This window comes from Triticum aestivum, chromosome 6B (genome assembly GCF_018294505.1).
Source record: "Triticum aestivum cultivar Chinese Spring chromosome 6B, IWGSC CS RefSeq v2.1, whole genome shotgun sequence".
In the NCBI taxonomy this organism is placed as follows: Eukaryota; Viridiplantae; Streptophyta; class Magnoliopsida; order Poales; family Poaceae; genus Triticum; species Triticum aestivum.
Window position 1 is genome coordinate 45,417,364 of NC_057810.1, and position 20,595 is coordinate 45,437,958.

At 43.2% G+C, this 20,595-nt stretch overlaps 1 pseudogene; it reads left to right on the plus strand.

The window, feature by feature from the left end:
• Nucleotides 1–336: 336 nt before the first annotated feature.
• On the plus strand, nucleotides 337–14,240 carry LOC123138761 (uncharacterized; annotated as a pseudogene).
• Nucleotides 14,241–20,595: the final 6,355 nt, after the last annotated feature.

Consider the following 20,595-nt stretch of genomic DNA (forward strand, 5'->3'; position numbering starts at 1 on the left):
CTCTGACGAAGTGCGGGCTCCGACGAAGTGCGGGCTCGGTCAGAGGTGAGGGGGACGGGCGCACGCGCACTTTGGCGCGGTCAGGCGCAACCAGGAGCAGGGGGGAGAAGGAGAGGGGGGGTCGTTGCTCACCCTCGTTGCAGGGGATCTGGGGCGGCGAGGCTCGTTGGAGCCGTTGAGGAGGAAGACGGCGATGAGTAGGCGACGAAGAGGACGACGGGGAGGCAGTCCGGTGATGGCGTCCGACGAGGTCCAAGCGGGGCGGCGGTGGCCGCGGCATCTGCAGCCTTCGGGCACGATCTTGAGCAAGGGGAAGGGCGAGGGAGAGACGACAGGATGGCGCCGACGGGGTCCGACGAGCGCCTGGCGACGGGGGGACGGCGGGGTAAGCAGCGGGGCGCCGGCGCCGAAGTTGTTGCCCCGATCCAGAAGGGGATCGAGAAGTGGGGGAGCGAGGCGTGTGGGGAGAGTGGGGGATCGATCCTGATCCAAGAGATTCGGGGGAGGGAGTGGAGCGAGTGGGGGTTAGGGTTTCGGTTTAGTGGGGTTATGGGGATATAGGCCAGGGGTAGTGGGCTGGCCGACCGGCTGACTAGTTGGGCCGGTTGGCCCAGTGGGGGGGGGCTTTTTTTCTTGTTTTTTTGTTTTGTCTTTATTTATTCATTTATTTTTCCTTTTACTATTTTACTCTTAGTCTCATCTAATTTAAGTTTTATAAAAACTTAAAAGTTGTACCAAAATCAGTATTACTAATTATATCTTTGTTACAAAAGTTTAACCCCCTAAATAAAATACTTTAACATCTTATAAGTAATAAAAGGCATTTATGATATTGGTTATGTTGTTGTTTCAGTCACATTTAAGCATCTAAACATTTTATAAAAGCGTGGTTTCCTTACCATAATTACCTATGCATTATTTGGCTCACTCCGAACATTTTAGTTTTAATATTTGAAAAGTTTTATTTTTTTGCTTGATGTTGAATTTGAATTCGAACCAGTTTCGAACTAGCGCGAGATTAGCAACTGTAACCATCGTACGTGGCAACATTAACAGAGGTTTACTGTAGCTTAACTACCCGGGCGTCACAGCCCCAGAACGAAAATTAAAAAAATTTATAATAATAATAATAATAATAAAGATAAATTTAATTAATTAATTAATTGATTAAGTTAATTAATCCTATTTAATTAGTCTAATTAACCTGTTAGTTTAATTAAACAGAAATTAGTTTGACCTAAACCCTAATCAACCTATCAGTGTATGACAGGTGGGTCCACTGGACCCACATGTCAATTTGACCAGTCAACACCTCCGTTGACTGCTGATGTCATGCTGACGTCATGATGATGTCAGCAAACACTATTCTGGATAATGTTGAATTAAATAAATTCTAAAAATAATTTAAAACTTTAGAAAATCATATAAAATAAACCGTAGCTCAGATAGAAAAACTTTGTACATGAAAGTTGCTCAGAACAACGAGACGAACCCGGATACGCAGCCCGTTCGTCCACCACACACCCCTAACATATGAAACCCGCAACTTTCCCCCTCCGGTTCATCTGTCAGAAAACACGAAACACCGGGAATACTTTCCCGAATGTTTTCCCCCCTTCACCGGTATCACCTACTACTGCGTTAGGGCACACCGAACACCGCGTATTATCTTGTTACACTTTGTGATGCTTTGATTGCTCTGTTATTTATTTTGTTCCCTCTCCGTTACTTCTTTCCGATAGACCCCGAGACTGCCGGCGACCCCCAGTTCAACTATGGTGTTGGTGACTCGTCCTTCTTGCCAGAGCAACCAGGCAAGCCCCCCCCCCTTGATCACCAGATATCGCCTACTCTCCTCTATACTTCTTTCATTAGAGTAGTGTAGCATGTTACTGCTTTCCGTTAATCCTATTCTGATGCATAGCCTGACATTGTTGCTACATCTGTTGATACCTTACCTGCAATCTAAAATACTTAGTATAGGATGCTAGTTTATCATCATTGGCCCTACATTCTTGTCAGTTTGCCTTGCTATACTATTGGGCCGTGATCACTCGGGAGCTGATCACGGGTATATACTATACATACATACATACTATACAGATGGTGACTAAAGTTGGGTCAGCTCGTTGAGTACCCGCAAGTGATTCCGATGTGGGGGCTGGAAGGACAGGTGGCTCCATCCCGGTAGAGGTGGGCCTGGGTTCCCGACGACCCCCGACTGTTACTTTGTGGCAGAGCGACAGGGCAGGTAAAGACCGCCTAGGAGAGAGGTGGGCCTGGCCTTCGTCGGCGTTCGCGGATACTTAACACGCTTAACGAGATCTTGGTATTTGATCTGAGTCTGGCCATTTGGTCTATACGCACTAACCATCTACGCGGGAGTAGTTATGGGTATCCCGGCGTCGTGGTATCAGCCGAAGCCTTCTTGATGTCAGCGACGGAGCGGCGCACGCCGGATTGGACTGGAACGCCTACTCTTGTATAAGAGAGGCTAGGTCTGCTTCCGGCCGCCCTCGCAATGTGCAGGTGTGCAATGGGCGATGGGCCCAGACCCCTGCGCGCATAGGATTTAGACCGGCGGGCTGACCTCTCTGTTGTGCCTTGGTGGGGCTGCGACGTGTTGATCTTCCGAGGCCGGGCATGACCCAGGAAAGTGTGTCCGGCCAAATGGGATCGAGCGTGTTGGGTTATGTGGTGCACCCCTGCAGGGAAGTTAATCTATTCGAATAGCCGTGATCTTCGGTAACAGGACGACTTGGAGTTGTACCTTGACCTTATGACAACTAGAACCGGATACTTAATAAAACACACCCTTCCAAGTTCCACAGACAACCCGGTGATTGCTTTTCCACAGGGTGACAAGGGGAGGATCGCCGGGTAGGATTATGCTATGCGATGCTACTGGAGATGCTACTTGGAGTTGCTACTTGGAGATGCTACTTGGAGGACTTCAATCTACTCTCTTCTACATGCTGCAAGACGGAGGCTGCCAGAAGTGTAGTCTTCGATAGGACTAGCTATCCCCCTCTTATTCTGGCATTCTGCAGTTCAGTCCACTGATATGGCCTCCTTACACATATACCAATGCATATGTAGTGTAGTTCCTTGCTTGCGAGTACTTTGGATGAGTACTCACGGTTGCTTTCTTCCCCCCTTTCCCCCTTTCCTTTCTTTCTGGTTGTCGCAACCAGATGCTGGAGTCCAGGAGCCATACGCCACCTTCGACGACGACTCCTACTATGCTGGAGGTGCCTACTACTACGTGCAGCCGCTGACGACGACCAGGAGTAGTTTAGGAGGATCCCAGGCGGGAGGCCTGCGCCTCTTTCGATCTGTATCCCAGTTTGTGCTAGCCATCTTATGGTAACTTGTTTAACTTATGTCTGTACTCAGATATTGTTGCTTCCGCTGACTCGTCTATGATCGAGCACTTGTATTCGAGCCCTCGAGGCCCCTGGCTTGTATTATGATGCTTGTATGACTTATTTATATTTTAGAGTTGTGTTGTGATATCTTCCCGTGAGTCCCTGATCTGGATCGTACACATTTGCGTGCATGATTAGTGTACGATTGAATCGGGGGCGTCACAAGTTGGTATCAGAGCCGACTGCCTGTAGGAATCCCCCTTTCCAACTCCTTGGCCGAAGTTGAGTCTAGTCATTACAAAAATTTTACTAACTTGGCTGTGTGCCTTACGGGCCCACGTCGCCATTGGGTGGTATTAGGATCTTTTATTCCTCGACCTATACTCTGGGACTCTGATCTCTCTTCTATTCGGGTTAAACGATTTTTGCTAAATCTAACATTAGGATCTCGTTATCACTTTCACCCGGAGAGCCCCTCATTAATGATGATCGTCTGCGGCACGTGAAGACCCTGAAGATACTCTCCGCTGTTAACCCGAGAACTTATGTTCATCGCATTTGCAATTCCCCTTCCACCGTCAACCCTTATGGATAACTACTTGCAGTTGTTATTCTTACATTCATCCGCAGTTGGTCTTGTTATTACCAAATACCTCGAAACACTCGTCGTTGTTTCGATAATCCTTTGAGATTACCGCCTTGCTGTTCTTTGTCACCTGAAAACCCCTATGGATAATTCTCGCACCTACCGAGTATCCACTCATCCCCCAGTTGTTGATGTGTTTCACAATGGTCTTCGAAATACTATTCGATCCTCCAAAAATCCTTAGTAGCTTATTGCTCTGTCAGACTTGTCTACTTGCATGATGGATGCTTTCCATATGTCTGGCAATATTCGTTAGTATCCTTAGGCATCGTCATTTTGATCCTTTTGATTCAACATGAGTGCGAATGCACGCAATCATCAGTTGATCCTTTTAAATTATCTTTCCGGCTCAGACGTCATTTTAAACATGAGCTGGTTCTCAACCAATCCAAATGCCGTCGATAGTACCCCTAAGGCTATTCAACTTATCCACCCCTAATCAGAACATTGCTTCTGTTCCCTTAATTTGGAAATCATAATTCCTTTGCATTTGAGCTCTGGATTAGTCAGTTGTTTCCATAATCCAATGCCCTTGCATTGTTACTTCCTCTGATTGTGTGCCGATGCTCACATCAGCTCTGTTATGGACCGACAGATCCTTTAATGGATTTTATCCGACATTGTCCTTCATATTCAGTAACCTTGTGAGCCTTCCCTTGGATACATAATGCCTTTGGTAAATTGTATCATCTACTTTCTCAACCTTGCTCTACTTTCGAGCTTCTGATATTTACTCTTGAAACTTGTGGTATATGTTTCTAAGAAGCCCCTATGGGTTGAACCTATACCTTCCTTAAAAACCGTATGAAGCGAAAGGTTTTGACAAGTCAACCCTTCTAGTGTTCAGCAGATAATTTTCTACCATACAACTTCTTTGAGAACGAGAAGTGAATGGAAGGTTATGCATTATGGAAGTGGGAGTCGACCTTGAACTTTGTGTTCATGCCCATGGACACGATGTAGATCTTATCATTAAAGCTTCTCTTAAATTAATTATTCCCTTGGTATAAGTACATCTTATATCTGGGATCTGGCCTTTTGCAATCGTGGTTCCGACCATGATCTCCTTTAAATACCATTTCTCATGCATGTTTAAGCACTTGTCTTCTATAGAGCAATCCCCCAGTCCAACCTCTACTTTGATCCGTCGTCGAGTATTACTCCCTGGTATCTCAAGATTATCATGGAACTGCATAACTTCTTATGAGTTCTTCATCAAGTGCTATATTCTCATTGATTCCAATTTTTCACGGGCTTTGAGTTATTAAACACTCAAAAACACCGATAACTGACTTCAGTACGCATCGCGATTAAGCAACTCTTGGTAACCTTCATTACTTACGAGTTTGAACTCAATCACGTCATTCCTAGCCTGTTTGGCTATATCCTTTCGTGCCGATTTTAACTGTGCTACCTGGTCCTTCTTCCCATAGCACAATTTTTTGGCGATGAGCTAAGCTTATGTCGATCTTTCCTCGTCATATCATTTCACCTTGAACATCAAACTTGATTTCGAGTTTGTGTCGTACCCTTGGTTCCATTAACCTTTCGCTTCACCATTCATTTGACTTGATGTCATTGCCGATCGATTACATCTTGAAACCTCTCGACAAATGTGTCGTGATCATCATCAACCTTATGAGCTCTTCCAGGATATCAATTGGATTCATGATGAGAAATACCATCCCTGCCTCGATGATTTGTGTTATCATCAACCACTTTACTGCCTTCCCTCCAACACAAACTTGTTCGTGTTTTGTGTTGTACGTTGAGTTCCTTGCTATCCAGCAGTTGATCTTCTTTACCTTGGAGCATTTCCATCTCTTATGTCATCAATGTTGTGAGAATTTCACCACCTCTTAAGAATTCTTGATACAGGTGATACTTCTCACCATCACCATTCTTCTTGGTCCTCGTGTTGATTCCAACCGGGGTACCTACAAGTGAACAGTGCAGTTTGGATTCTGCCTTTCTAACAACCCTATTGCTTTGATGTTAATGGTCGGCCAATCATTCTTGGACTATTGATTATTGAATCACCATTCTGACGTTGGTCGTGCAACCCAACCATATTTCGGGCGCACCCTTCAACCAATGTTTAATTGTGTATGTTTTCCTCGAGCATACTACATTATATCATTTGAATTGACAAGTGTCATCTTCTTGTTCACCTTATTGTGTAAATCCATCCGTTTGGAACTCTCGATGAATTGTCGCTGAGCCCATCAGCCACCTCCTCATCCCCTCCTTGGTTTAGTGATGAACTATTGTTTCAGGAACTCGCTTCCATAGTTCAGTTCCCAAGAATCTTACAATGTCATCTCGACAATTTGTGTTGCACCTTTTCTTCACAGACATCCTGAGTCTGAGTTATCCTGACACCAATCGGATCTGAATCTCGGTTTGATATGATGGTTGGAACATATTTCCAAGAGTTATAACATTGGTCTTTATCTGACCCGGTAAGGTGATGTCATGCCTAGCACCCCTGGCCGGAGGACCTATTGTTATAGTTTCCTTATTAGCAAGGTTATCCCTTCTTCCATGAGGAAATTGTAAGACTTATTCTACAAGTTGTTCCTGATGGATCCTTCCTGTATCCAAAGTCTGACCTTTGCTTGAAGACCATGTCAATACTATCTCGAAGCATGTCTGTGGTACTCCGATTTTCAACAAGAACATTTGAAGCCCAATGCTAAATGTTTCCTGCTCAATTATCCAAACACCGATGTATGGGTAATGTCATGAAATTCCTCTCCCCTGACATAAATGGTTTTCTACTTTCTATCCTGTCATGGATATCATGCTCTGTTTGTCCTTGGGAAGGAAATACCCCGAAATATGTGTTTTAACACATTTTCCTTTCCATTGTTCTGTTTAATCTGATAATCATATTTTGCTTTCCATTGTTTGATTTAACCTTTCTTGTGATCTATATGACCTAAGCAGTAATATTCTCCTGCTTATGTAAACACCTTGTGGTACCGCTCTGTCAGTAAGACCCTGTTACTATTGTTGATGACATAACGGTAGCCACCGATGGACGAGAACCTTGCCTATTGTCCCACCTCGTTCAACGAGCAGGAAGATGGTTCTCTTCGTCCCTCGCCCTTGGTATCGATGTTGTTGCCGACATAACTGATAGGCTACCCTCTGACACGCCTTACTATCGTGACCGTGCAAGATGTCGGCCCCCTTCCTACTTTCAACCACATGGTGGGCCCATAACCCATAGTTCCACAGGATCGAAACCTGACTCTCCTGTACACCCCCTGTTCCCAAAGTTATTCCTCGCGCGTGGACTCGTATGTAATTCACGGACCATCGTCCCAAGTGATCTATTTTGGTATCATACGCAATACTTATTCTCGTTGCCCTGAACCCCTTTCACCTTCTGATTAGACATTGAACGCTTGCCTATCCGTTTGAAACTTCTCATGGTACCTCCTTACTTTGCTCTCGATATTTTCTTAAGATTCAATTCGAGAGTAACTTCCGCCACCTTCCTCGATGTTTTCGACCAGATAGTCAACCTTGTAGAGGTCTGTCCTTTTGAAGCAACCCGCTTATTCTTTCGTAAGTACGATGGAACCCCCCCAAAGAAAGGATGTCGACTTCATCTTGATGACCCGAAGCAGAAAAATGAAGACATCAATATAATGGATCGACCACGTTGAGAGGAGCAACCAAGACCGAGAAGATTCGTTAGAATTTCGTAACCAAATGTTTCCCCCTTAGACCCCTCTTAAATCTCAGGACGAGATTTCTTGTAGTGGAGGAGAATTGTGACGCCCGGATAATTAGGCTACAGTAAACCCCGTTAATGATGCCCCGTCACCTCTGTCACAGTAGATGATCTTGGGTTAGTTCAAAAACCGATCCAAATTCAAATTTGAAAATCAAGTTAAACATCAAAAGGTTTCAAACGTTAAAACTAAAATGTTCGGTTTGCGGAAAATAATCCATAAATTATTTTGGTGAAGTAACCACACTTTTACAAAATGTTTAAATATTTTGAAATAAATAAAACAGTAGCGGAAACAGATAATTAAATGCCCTTTTCAATTAATAAAATATCAAGCTAATTTATTTAATTGCACGAACTAATGGGGCAGTGACATATTTGTGAAACTAAATTAGGAACTAGTTTTATATCTTATCTAAACTATAACAATGTGAAACTAAAATAATACAGAAAAGAATAAATAAAAATAAAACAAAATAAAACAACAGGAGAAGAACACTCCCTGGGCCGTTTGGCCCATGTGGCCACTAGCAGGCCGGCCCACCCTCTACCCTCGGCCTACATACCCCGGTCCAACCACCCCGCAAACCCTAACCCCCCCACTCGCCCCACTCCCTCCCCCGATTCCCCTGGATCGGGATCGAAGCCTCTCCCCTCGTCTCTCTCCCAGCGCCGCCTTCCCCACCGCACCCACGCGACGCCCACCAGGGGGGGGGGCTCACCCCCCGCGTGACCTGCACGACCGTCGGCCCCATCCCGAGTGGATCTAGATCGGGGGCAACTGACGCCCCCGACCCGTCGTGCGCCGTCACCGCCACCACCTCCGACACCGCTGGACCGCCGCCGGAGCCCCCCTCATCGTCTTCGCCGGATCGGCCGCCGCCCCGTCGCCCTCGACTCCTCCCCGCCGGACTGCATCCTCCCGGACTCGCATCACTGAGCCTCGTCGCCTCTTCCCTCCTCGCACGTGAGCGGCTCCCCTCTCCTCTTCTCCCCTCTACTCCCGTTGTCAGATCTTGCCGCGCCCGCGCTCGCGTGAGCGCGCGCTCCCCGCGCCCCGAGCATCGCTCACATTCGTCGGTCGGCTCCACGCACTTGCTTGCGTTTGCCACTGACGTCCCGTGCACGCGCCCACCTCCCCTGCTCTTGCGCACGTCGCCCAGGGCCGTGCCTCGCGCGCCTGCCTCTGGCTGCCACAGCCACTGTGCCTCGCCCGTCCGCCTACGCCGCATTGTTGCTCGCCGGCACACGCGCGCCCATGGCTCCGGTCCCCTCCGTCCTGCTGCCCTATTCCGGCCGGCGCTCGTGTGCCCTTGGCCGTCGGCGCCCGCGGTCGGCTCTGGCGCGTCGTCTGGGTGGGTTATGCCCGCACACCGGGGCTCCGCGCCGTTTCGCTAGCGCCCACACCAGCACGTCCCGCCGCCCGTTACCGGTAGCGCCAGCGCCCGCTAAAGACCCCCCTATGACAATGATAGATGGGGCCCACGCCCGAGAACGAAAATTAAAAAAAAGGTTTTTTATAATAATAATAATAATAATAAAGATAAATTTAATTAATTAATTAATTAATTAAGTTAATTAATCCTATTTAATTAGTCTAATTAACCTATTAGTTTAATTAAACAGAAATTAGTTTAACCTAAACCCTAATCAACCTATCAGTGTATGACAGGTGGGTCCCACTGCACCCACATGTCAGTTTGACCAGTCAACACCTCTGTTGACTGCTGATGTCATGCTAACGTCATGATGATGTCAGCAAACACTATTCTGGATAATGTTGAATTAAATAAATTCTAAAAATGATTTAAAACTTTAGAAAATCATATAAAATAAACCGTAGCTCAGATAGAAAAACTTTGTACATGAAAGTTGCTCAGAACAACGAGACGAACCCGGATACGCAGCCCGTTCGTCCACCACACACCCCTAACATATGAAACCCGCAACTTTCCCCCTCCGGTTCATCTGTCAGAAAACACGAAACACCGGGAATACTTTCCCGGATGTTTTCCCCCCTTCACCGGTATCACCTACTACCGCGTTAGGGCACACCGAACACCGCGTATTGTCTTGTTACGCTTTGTGATGCTTTGATTACTCTGTTATTTATTTTGTTCCCTCTCCGTTACTTCTTTCCGATAGACCCCGAGACTGCCAGCGACCCCCAGTTCAACTACGGTGTTGGTGACTCGTCCTTCTTGCCAGAGCAACCAGGCAAGCCCCCCCCCCCTTGATCACCAGATATCGCCTACTCTCCTCTATACTGCTTGCATTAGAGTACTGTAGCATGTTACTGCTTTCCGTTAATCCTATTCTGATGCATAGCCTGGCATTGTTGCTACATCTGTTGATACCTTACCTGCAATCCTAAATACTTAGTATAGGATGCTAGTTTATCATCATTGGCCCTACATTCTTGTCAGTCTGCCTTGCTATACTATTGGGCCGTGATCACTCGGGAGGTGATCACGGGTATATACTATACATACATACATACTATACAGATGGTGACTAAAGTCGGGTCAGCTCGTTGATTACCCGCAAGTGATTCCGATGTGGGGGATGGAAGGACAGGTGGCTCCATCCCGGTAGAGGTGGGCCTGGGTTCCCGATGGCCCCCGACTGTTACTTTGTGGCGGAGCGACAGGGCAGGTTGAGACCACCTAGGAGAGAGGTGGGCCTGGCCCTGGTCGGCGTTCGGGGATACTTAACACGCTTAACGAGATCTTGGTATTTGATCTGAGTCTGGCCATTTGGTCTATACGCACTAACCATCTATGCGGGAGTAGTTATGGGTATCCCGGCGTCGTGGTATCAGCCGAAGCCTTCTTGACGTCAGCGACGGAGCGGTGCACACCGGATTGGACTGGAACGCCTACTCTTGTATAAGAGAGGCTAGGTCTGCTTCCGGCCGCCCTCGCAACGTGCAGGTGTGCAATGGGCGATGGGCCCAGACTCCTGCGCGCATAGGATTTAGACCGGCGGGCTGACCTCTCTGTTGTGCCTAGGTGGGGCTGCGACGTGTTGATCTTCCGAGGCCGGGCATGACCCAGGAAAGTGTGTCCGGCCAAATGGGATCGAGCGTGTTGGGTTATGTGGTGCACCCCTGCAGGGAAGTTAATCTATTCGAATAGCCGTGATCTTCGGTAACAGGACGACTTGGAGTTGTACCTTGACCTTATGACAACTAGAACCGGATACTTAATAAAACACACCCTTCCAAGTTCCACAGACAACCCGGTGATCGCTTTTCCACAGGGCGACGAGGGGAGGATCGCCGGGTAGGATTATGCTATGCAATGCTACTGGAGATGCTACTTGGAGTTGCTACTTGGAGATGCTACTTGGAGGACTTCAATCTACTCTCTTCTACATGCTGCAAGACGGAGGCTGCCAGAAGTGTAGTGTTCGATAGGACTAGCTATCCCCCTCTTATTCTGGCATTTTGCAGTTCAGTCCACTGATATGGCCTCCTTACACATATACCCATGCATATGTAGTGTAGTTCCTTGCTTGCGACTACTTTGGATGAGTACTCACGGTTGCTTTCTTCCCCCCTTTCCCCCTTTCCTTTCTTTCTGGTTGTCGCAACCAGATGCTGGAGTCCAGGAGCCAGACGCCACCTTCGACGATGACTCCTACTATGCTGGAGGTGCCTACTAATACGTGCAGCCGCTGATGATGACCAGGAGTAGTTTAGGAGGATCCCAGGCAGGAGGCCTGCGCCTCTTTCGATCTGTATCCTAGTTTGTGCTAGCCATCTTATGGTAACTTGTTTAACTTATGTCTGTACTCAGATATTGTTGCTTCCGCTGACTCGTCTATGATCGAGCACTTGTATTCGAGCCCTCGAGGCCCCTGGCTTGTATTATGATGCTTGTATGACTTATTTATATTTTAGAGTTGTGTTGTGATATCTTCCCGTGAGTCCCTGATCTTGATCGTACACATTTGCGTGCATGATTAGTGTACGGTTGAATCGGGGGCATCATAGGAAGACACCATGAAATGGGTTCTTCTTTCTATTTCCAATCGGACCAATTAATTAATCCCAATATCCGTAGAACATAATTCCCGATGTGTACAATGATGCATATGAAATTTCCTAATCTCATGATAGCATGCATGTTTGCCAGGCACAACTATGTTCCAACCTTCATTGCTACATGTATCTTCACATTTGGTGACTGATGAAGTTATTATCTATTTTTCTGGATAGTCACTCATGTTTTAGCTAGATTGAGTTATGCATTAGTTTAGTATTTCACACCGAGTCCAGTAGATGTTCACTTTCATACTTGAGCTATTGCTAATTGTCATGTACAAAAATAACTAATCTCCCTCAAAGAATTCTTAGTATGTTTCATTCATTCACTATAAATCATTAACTATTTCTAGAATTGTCGACACTGACAAAAAAATTACAAAAATGGTCAATGCCAAATTAATTGAAGCAAATGTCAAGTGTGTTAAGTCCACTTTCAATAGTATATGAGTCAATTTATCCTACCAAAACCGTCTCTTGAGTATTGATGCCCATGCAAAATATAACTAATATCTCAGAATATAATTGACATCATTTTACCATGACTTTCATGTACTAAAATCATATGGACATAAACAGATTCAAAACACAATTAAAAAAGGTTTATCATTTCAAGTTCTTTTAATTAGTATATTACACAAAAATAAGGTAAAAATATATGGAAAACACACATTTTTTTAAAATGAGAATAATAGTAACCTAATAAAACATTGTAATTTCATAATGAGTTAACAATGGATAATGATGATCCCAGTGCATCAAACATGACTATGACAAAACTATGTTCGCCAAAGGCACATATTTGAAAATGTGATCACATTTGGATGAAAGTTTTTTGGATTAACCAGATCAATGATAATGTGATGTACATAATATACCAAATATTTAGTTGTTTTGAATGGTGGATGTTCGAATCATGTTGTTTCTGATTATAGGAATTCCATGTGTACTCTTTGCAGTGGGGAAAAATTCAAGATATTGTCTGTCTTAAAACCATAGAGATCAATGGAAGAGTGAAATGGGGGGATTTTAAAAATCTCCTTAAGGATCTTCGTCACTCTCAAAATAGTTCAATAATGGTAAGATAACTTTCTTACAATATAGAACATTCATCCTTGTTCTTATGATTTAACATGTCCCCTTTTAGGATTAATTTACTTTTGTGCTGAAATGAGTTTGAAATTGTATTTGATATACCTAGATAACTATGTCTTTTGTAGCGTCAGTTTGCTTTCGTCATAAGTTTTAATAATTACTAAAACATCACAAAAACAAGTATGAACTGATTTTTACTTGCAACCAATATCGTATTAGGTGATTTGCCTGTTGTTGAATGTTCAGTCTTCGAGAAATGGCTTAGAGGGGATGAAACAGGTAAGATTGACACTTGATTTTTCATTTATAGTCTTTAGAAGGTATGGACATTTAGAATATTATGTTAAGCTATTTATGACACTGATGCAGGTTGCAAAGATGTTAAAAGTGAACCAAAGAATTGGTTTAGCAACAACAAAAGATGGTTTATATATTTATGTATGTCATGGACACAAGGTTATAATAACAATCCTTGCAAAATATGGTTTCTGGAAAGGTGCGTCAACATTTGATACAAACCAAGATTCATTCATCGGTTTTGTTGTACGGGACCAAAAGTCACGAGTAAACACAAGCAATCGAGAGGTAAGTATTGTGAAAGTACAAGAAATCAGGGGCACTCGTGTGGAATCACAAGAAGTGATATGTGGTAAGCTTGTTGTATTATCTATTAGTCCACATGCATGGAAGTCTTATTCTCACAATGTCCTCCTTTAGTACTTGCTGATCATGGACGTCATCCTTCTCTTTTTTCATATCAACAATCATACCATATTCATCCTCTTCATGCACTAGTAAATGATGGCATATATTTTCGGCGTCCACCTCTGGTACTAGCAGAGCAAGGCTCATATTGTCTGTATATTCCGCCTGGCCTACTAGGTCACGAATTCCATGCTCGGCATCCTCCTCTTGAACCACCAGGTCAAGGATTACATCCTCGACATCCTCCTCAATCCTCATGCACCAGACTGTCAATACATCTTTCATCAGCTTCCTCCTTGTCCAAGAGGTCAAGGCTTCATTACCCATCATGCTCCCAATTTTGCACTAGAATATTTCAATCCCTTAATAGACCATGGAAACAACAGTGGTATTTCCCCTAGCCAGCAACATTGGATGTTTAGTGAATGGCTTGAGACTGACTATGTTATTGCAGGTTCACAACACTTGAGGCCACCTAGCAGTTTTGCTCCTGGTCATTTGTGGCATAGAATGTCGTGCCCAAGGTCCGAGAACAATCATCCTAGTTTTGAAAGATCAGAAGGCTTCTCTGGCTATAGCTCCACATATTACTCTAGATTCAAAAATGGGCCAGGTAACACGCCTCCCAAGTAAAGTCATTGATGAAATTGCAGCCTTGTCCCAAGAAAAATTCTGAGTGATTTACCTTAGACTGTTGTATTCAGAACTACAAGGAAGACACCATGACATGGGTTCTTCTTTCTATTTCCAATCGGACCAATTGATCCCAATATCCGTAGAACATAATTCCCGATGTGTACAATGATGCATATGAAATTTCCTAATCTCATGATAGCATGCCTGTTTGCCAGGCACAACTATGTTCCAACCTTCATTGCTACATGTATCTTCACATTTGGTGACTGATGAGGTTATTATCTATTTTTCTGGATAGTCACTCATGTTTTAGCTAGATTGAGTTATGCGTTAGCTTAATATTTCACATCGAGTCCAGTAGATGTTCACTTTCATACTTGAGCTATTGCTAATTGTCATGTACAAAACATAACTAATATCCCTCAAAGAAATCTTAGTATGTTTCATTCATTCACTATAAATCATTAACTATTTCTAGAATTGTCGATATTGACAAAAAAATTACAAAAATGGTCAATGCCAAATTAATTGAAGCAAATGTCAAGTGTGTTAAGTCCACTTTCAATAGTATATGAGTCAATTTATCCTACCAAAACCGTCTCTTGAGAATTGATGCGCATGCAAAATATAACTAATATCTCAGAATATAATCGACATCGTTTTACCATGACTTTTATGTACTAAAAATCATATGCACATAAAAAGATTCAAAACACAATTAAAAAACTTTTATCATTTCTAGTTCTTTTATTTAGTATATTACACAAAAATAAGGTAAAAATATATGGAAAACACACATTTTTTACAATGAGAATAATAGTAACCTAATACAACATTGTAATTTCATAATAAGTTAACAATGGATAATGATGATCTCCGTGCATCAAACATGCCTATGACAAAACTATGTTCGCCAAAGGCGCATATTTGAAAATGTGATCACATTTGGTTGAAAGTTTCCTTAGACAAATTAAATAATATGTGTTCATGATACAACTTTATAAAATTCTAGCCCACACATACGGGCGGTCCACTATGCTAATACAATGCACAAACATACATAAGTAATTGGAAAGCGCCAACACTAATTACCTTCGATCCGTGGGTTACTTGTTTTATAGTAGTTTGGCACTGATCAGCCTCTCTGAATAATAGTCACAATGCTAATGTCAACCACAACTTACTCCTTAAATCTCTAGTATAGGTTACAATCTTTTCTGGAGTATTTTCATGTCCAACAAAAACAGCAATGCATTTTTGGTGCTTTTAGAGAACTAAAGACCACATACTATTTCGATCTTTCGGACATGACGATCATGTCTTTTTTCAATGAAAAAATAGTGCGCAATTTCTTTACTAGTAGCACGCTATAGCATACGAGGAGAAGCCACACTGAAGTTTGGCATCTTTTCTTATGATAGGGCTATTCATGAAATAGCATGCTATATTGCGCTAAAATGGTATAGCTTGTACTGGTTTTTTTTGGCAACCCATTTACCCAAGGACACAAGTCTGACCTAGCCAAAATAGGAAAAATAGAGAATCCCCAATCCAACCAAGCGCTTCCAGTCAATAGCTCTCTACTTTATTCTCCACCCAACAATGTGGTCTTGTGCGTCGGCGGAGGCGGCTTCTTCTTCCTCCAGTTCGGTCCGTCTACTTCCATTCCTCGCTGGTGTTCCTCTGTTCTCCGCCGATCTTTTCCGTTTGTGGCGGTTCATGTCGCAGCCAGCTGCACCGCTAACAAGTGAGGCACCAGGCATGTTCTTTGGGCTCGCAGATCCGTGATGTATGTGTTGGATCATGATGTTTGCTAGATCTTAGTTTCGATTATGTTACAAGTTATCCATCTTAACTCCTAGCACTGGATTTATTGAATGTCACTTTGTGAAATAGCTAGCTACATGGAGTACTTCAATATCCGGCAATCAGAGGTTATTTGTAGCAATGGAGATCCCGGCGGCACCTGATTCTAAATTTGTATATTTTTGCTATGTTGTTGCCTCATGGGTTGTTGATGTTAGGCTACATTAAAGTTCTTTTAGTACACTATTATTGAAATATATCATTTATTCTTGTTAAAATCCTTTTATTTTAGGCTATACTTGGCATTACCTTGAAACACCATTTGTGAATAGCACACTATAGCGTGTATAGCGTCTGGAGGAGGCAACCCCTATTTCTCTTAACCTGCTATTTTTTTTAAAAATTGCATGCACGCCTTATGTACACAAATGAGACTAAAGGAGCAATATGCCCTTTACTGATCGAGTACGAAGAAACTATCAAGTTTTCCCATGTTTGGTCCCTGCCCCCTAGAGGACCATGCAGCGAACCACCAACATGGACAAAGTTATCTAAAGGCCAACTAAGATTGGACATTAGAAAAACAACCCCTACAGTATTATTAAAATTGCATGCACGCCTTATATACTCAAATGAGACTGAAGGAGCAATATGCCCTTTAGTCATATACGCACAAAGGGATAGAGCCATTTAGAAAATGTTTGAATTATAAGAATCAACTTGTATGTTCTGCCACTTACAATGATCTGTTCTACCAATTAGTCCATAATGAATTCACTAATGTTGGGAGCATGTTTCGTCTGAATGGCTTTGTTTCTTTGTTTCTGAAGAAAGAATTCATAACTCGTAAATCGAACACCATTGACCCCACCTACGAAAGACTGGCCCATCATTCTTTAGGGAACCCTCCTCTTTTACATATGCTCTAGCGACAGAACAAACAGTTGAGACGCAACCAAATCAACTATTAGATCTAGAGAATAAAACACACCACATCGTACTTACTCTAGCACATGTAGGATGGATCAAGAGCCAATCGTGAACATTTAATTGAATTCTAAAATCATCAATGACAGATCAAAAGCAGGTCATGAAATTTAAAAACCATCAATGAACTCCACCAGTCCACCTCGTCATTTGTTCTATCAACCTTAACCTCCGCGGCAAGAGGCCTGTGCCACACTTGCGATGGTGACCTATAACCTCCTCCTTATTGATAGGGCACAACCACTGGGAGGAATCGGAGCGAGATGATGGCGCCCTGATGTGGAACTATGCTAGCACGTCTCCGGCACACTCACCCTAGACCCCTTCCATGAGGTGAGGCTTGCAAGCTTCCCAATCTGTCTCCTTCATCTCCTGCAGTACCTCCATCGTTACAGAATCGTTGATTCCGGTGAACCCCACCCGATTCCTCCTTCATAGAGCCTCCTCAACACCTCCGACAACCTCCTGGACAGGCAGCACACACGATAGTCTGTGTAGAGGTGCTAACCTTTCTATTACACTTTCGGCGAAGCCTTACCTATAAACGCGGCGACAATCAGCCATATGCTGCAAATATACAACACTTCGCTTGCTGCCGCAAAATTTGCTCCAAACGGGGAATCATCCAGGACCTCAATAAAGTGGTTGTTTTATGTCACTTTGTGCAAGAAACACTGCTCCAACAACTTCCCTATAATAGAAAACCCACAAAATGACAACCGTGGTGTATTTTAGGGTACCAATTTAGGTTGTTGTTGGAGATGATCATTTCTGTTACCCTTAAGTTCACTTTTTGGTGCCTCGAATTTTAATCCAATTGCGTTTTTGCGCCTTGTTATAGGGCTATGGTTGGGGATTCTATCATTTTTTAGGGTTTTTGAATTAGCTTCTCAATTTTTGAATTCCCCCCATTGTCCATTCTCACTAGAAAACACCAAGAGCAAGGAAGTATGCATCCTCTCTTCTTCCCTACCAAATATTCTCTTTTTAGCTTACTTGAGCAAGATCAATTAACAACTAGGTTCAACGCAACTAGCACACCAAAGCCCTCAATCCACCATGTTGCTCCCCACCACAAACACCAGCCACACCTCCTACAAGAAGCTCTCATGCATTTGCCTTGTTTGAACAACCAGCAAAAAAACTTATCCTCCGATCCACAATAAGATAGCAGCATTAGCAGCGGAAAATAGATTCAGGCAACACAGCTCTTCCCTACTTCTTTGCTACAGTACTAACTACACCAACACTGCTACCTCTAGCTGATAGTATCCGTACATACCTCACAAATCTCTCCTTTCACCACCGCAGACCTGCTTGTCATTTTACTTGCACGCACTATCGACCGTCGTCTCGGATGAGCTTTTGATTTCGAGCGGCCAGCTAGCCACACATCCGCCTCTTGCTGCTACCCCAAGCACACAATATTATTTATACAAAATTTATCGGGGGATGTTTTCAACAACATTTCCCCTGAGCCAAAATTACCATGGTTTTTTTATGTAAGTGATCAGTTGTTCGGTGTGTACATTACGATGCTATACACAAAGGTTACCGGGTATCTTTCAACAACTTTTTTGGGGATCAATTGTTTAATAACTTTTCCTCTGGGTCAAAATTACCATGTTGTTTATACATGAAGGTTATTAGATCTTTTGCATGCCATCTAACTAGAGATTGTAAGGAGGATGGTCCTTTAGGGAAACAAAAGAAATAGTCAATAGTGCACCCACAGTACAAAAACAGTATTCTTCAATATCTGAGCAACAGCAGTGCCTATGTGAGTTGGTTAATGAGCCAGGGTTCATGCAGCAGATCCCAGGTTCGAATCCTGCCCACGTGCACCTTTAATTTTGTATGCATACGGTTAAAAAATCTTGCACTGACCCTTCCCGCCCACCACCCGCGAAGCTGCGATCGTGTTGATTTTCTTGACGGTTATCATGGTCAACGTCAAAGCAGCAGCTCACTGTCCACGCCCACGATACCGCGATCGTCGCATGAATTAAAACCACCGAGATGAACCGTGACCGCAAGATGTGCATCGAACGGATATGCAATCGTTCGGATCTGTCCCTAAAAATAGTACGTCCGGATTTTAGCTTCCTCGTATAGTAAAACTAGCAAATATATAGGTAAAATGTATATATGTATGATGTACAACCACATTAATTCGAACATCATGGATGATGTTGTAACTCAGAAAAAATTATTCACACTAAAATGTTGTTGTCTCTTGGGGGTACATCTGGAACATTTTGTTGATCTCTAGTTACAGCCTACAAGTATGAGTGGATATACATAAGCGTGAGGCTATAATTTCGTCCAAACCCGTACACACACCTCACACAGACTCAACCCAACACACCCTCTCAACTTCTAAAAAACACTCCCCCTCATATGGGTGATAAGTATCTATCATTACCATCATGTTACAACCTAAATTATATTAATTGAGTCCTAACCCTTAGTCAGACAATCTACTACATGATTCCCCAAGCTTATGTGATTTAATTCTACTATCAAACATTCATGTGTGTTGCAACGAGAGAAAAATCTGCCCCTAGCCGAGTAAGCATGGCTCAAGACTCCCAAGGGTCTACATCACTACTAGAAAAAAGGCCAGTTAGTGGCGCACCTATTTTTGCCATTAATGGCGCACTATCGGTGCGCCACTATTACCACGCCACTAGTAACAAATACTAATGGCGCACATTTGGTGCGTCATTACTATGCCTAGAAGTGCGCCATTACTATGTGACTTATTAATGGTGCACCACATAGAAGTGCGCTATTACTGACGAATTTTTTTCAAAAAAATCAGAAAAAAAATTCCAAAAAAATTCAATTTTTTTCAGAATTTGTTTTCTTAATTTCTTAATCCAGGGTCACTATGGCTTAATCTCAGGTCAATATGCTTAATCTCAAGTCAAATCGCACTTTATGGTCAAACTTTCCGAAAGGTCACCCATCCTCACACTACTCCAGCCCGAGCATGCTTAACTTCACAGTTCTATCCAACCCCAGCACCAACTCACTTAACAGGAACTTGTTGATATATCTATCATACCAATCCTATTAAACCTTGTTGATATCTAGGACTTTGTTCATATTCATGAGTGTGATGAAATTTCGAAAAAATATTTCAAACTTCCCCGTCATATTACGTATCAAATTTTGAACATATTTTCCAAAAAAAATTGAAACCAATTTTTTTTCTGTTACTAGTGGCGCACCTAGCAAAAGGTGCGCCATTACTAACTTTGAATTTTTTTCTGTTTTTCACCCTCTAGATCTTAAAAGCCCCGTATCTTTTATTCTGTTAGGTTTTTGGGGATTTTAAAAATCTTCAACGGGGCTCCCCCATTGAATTCGGATGTAACTTTTTGAGTAGATGATTTTTCATATAAAAAACTTTTTAATTCGAGTTCGTATGCAAAAGTTATGCCCATTTTACAAATTCCAGAAAGATTTTGCAAATAAAGTCGAAATCCATATTTGTAAATTTTCCCAACAAGTAGACCACATATCACATGGAAAACTTATTTTCTTTTAGTTT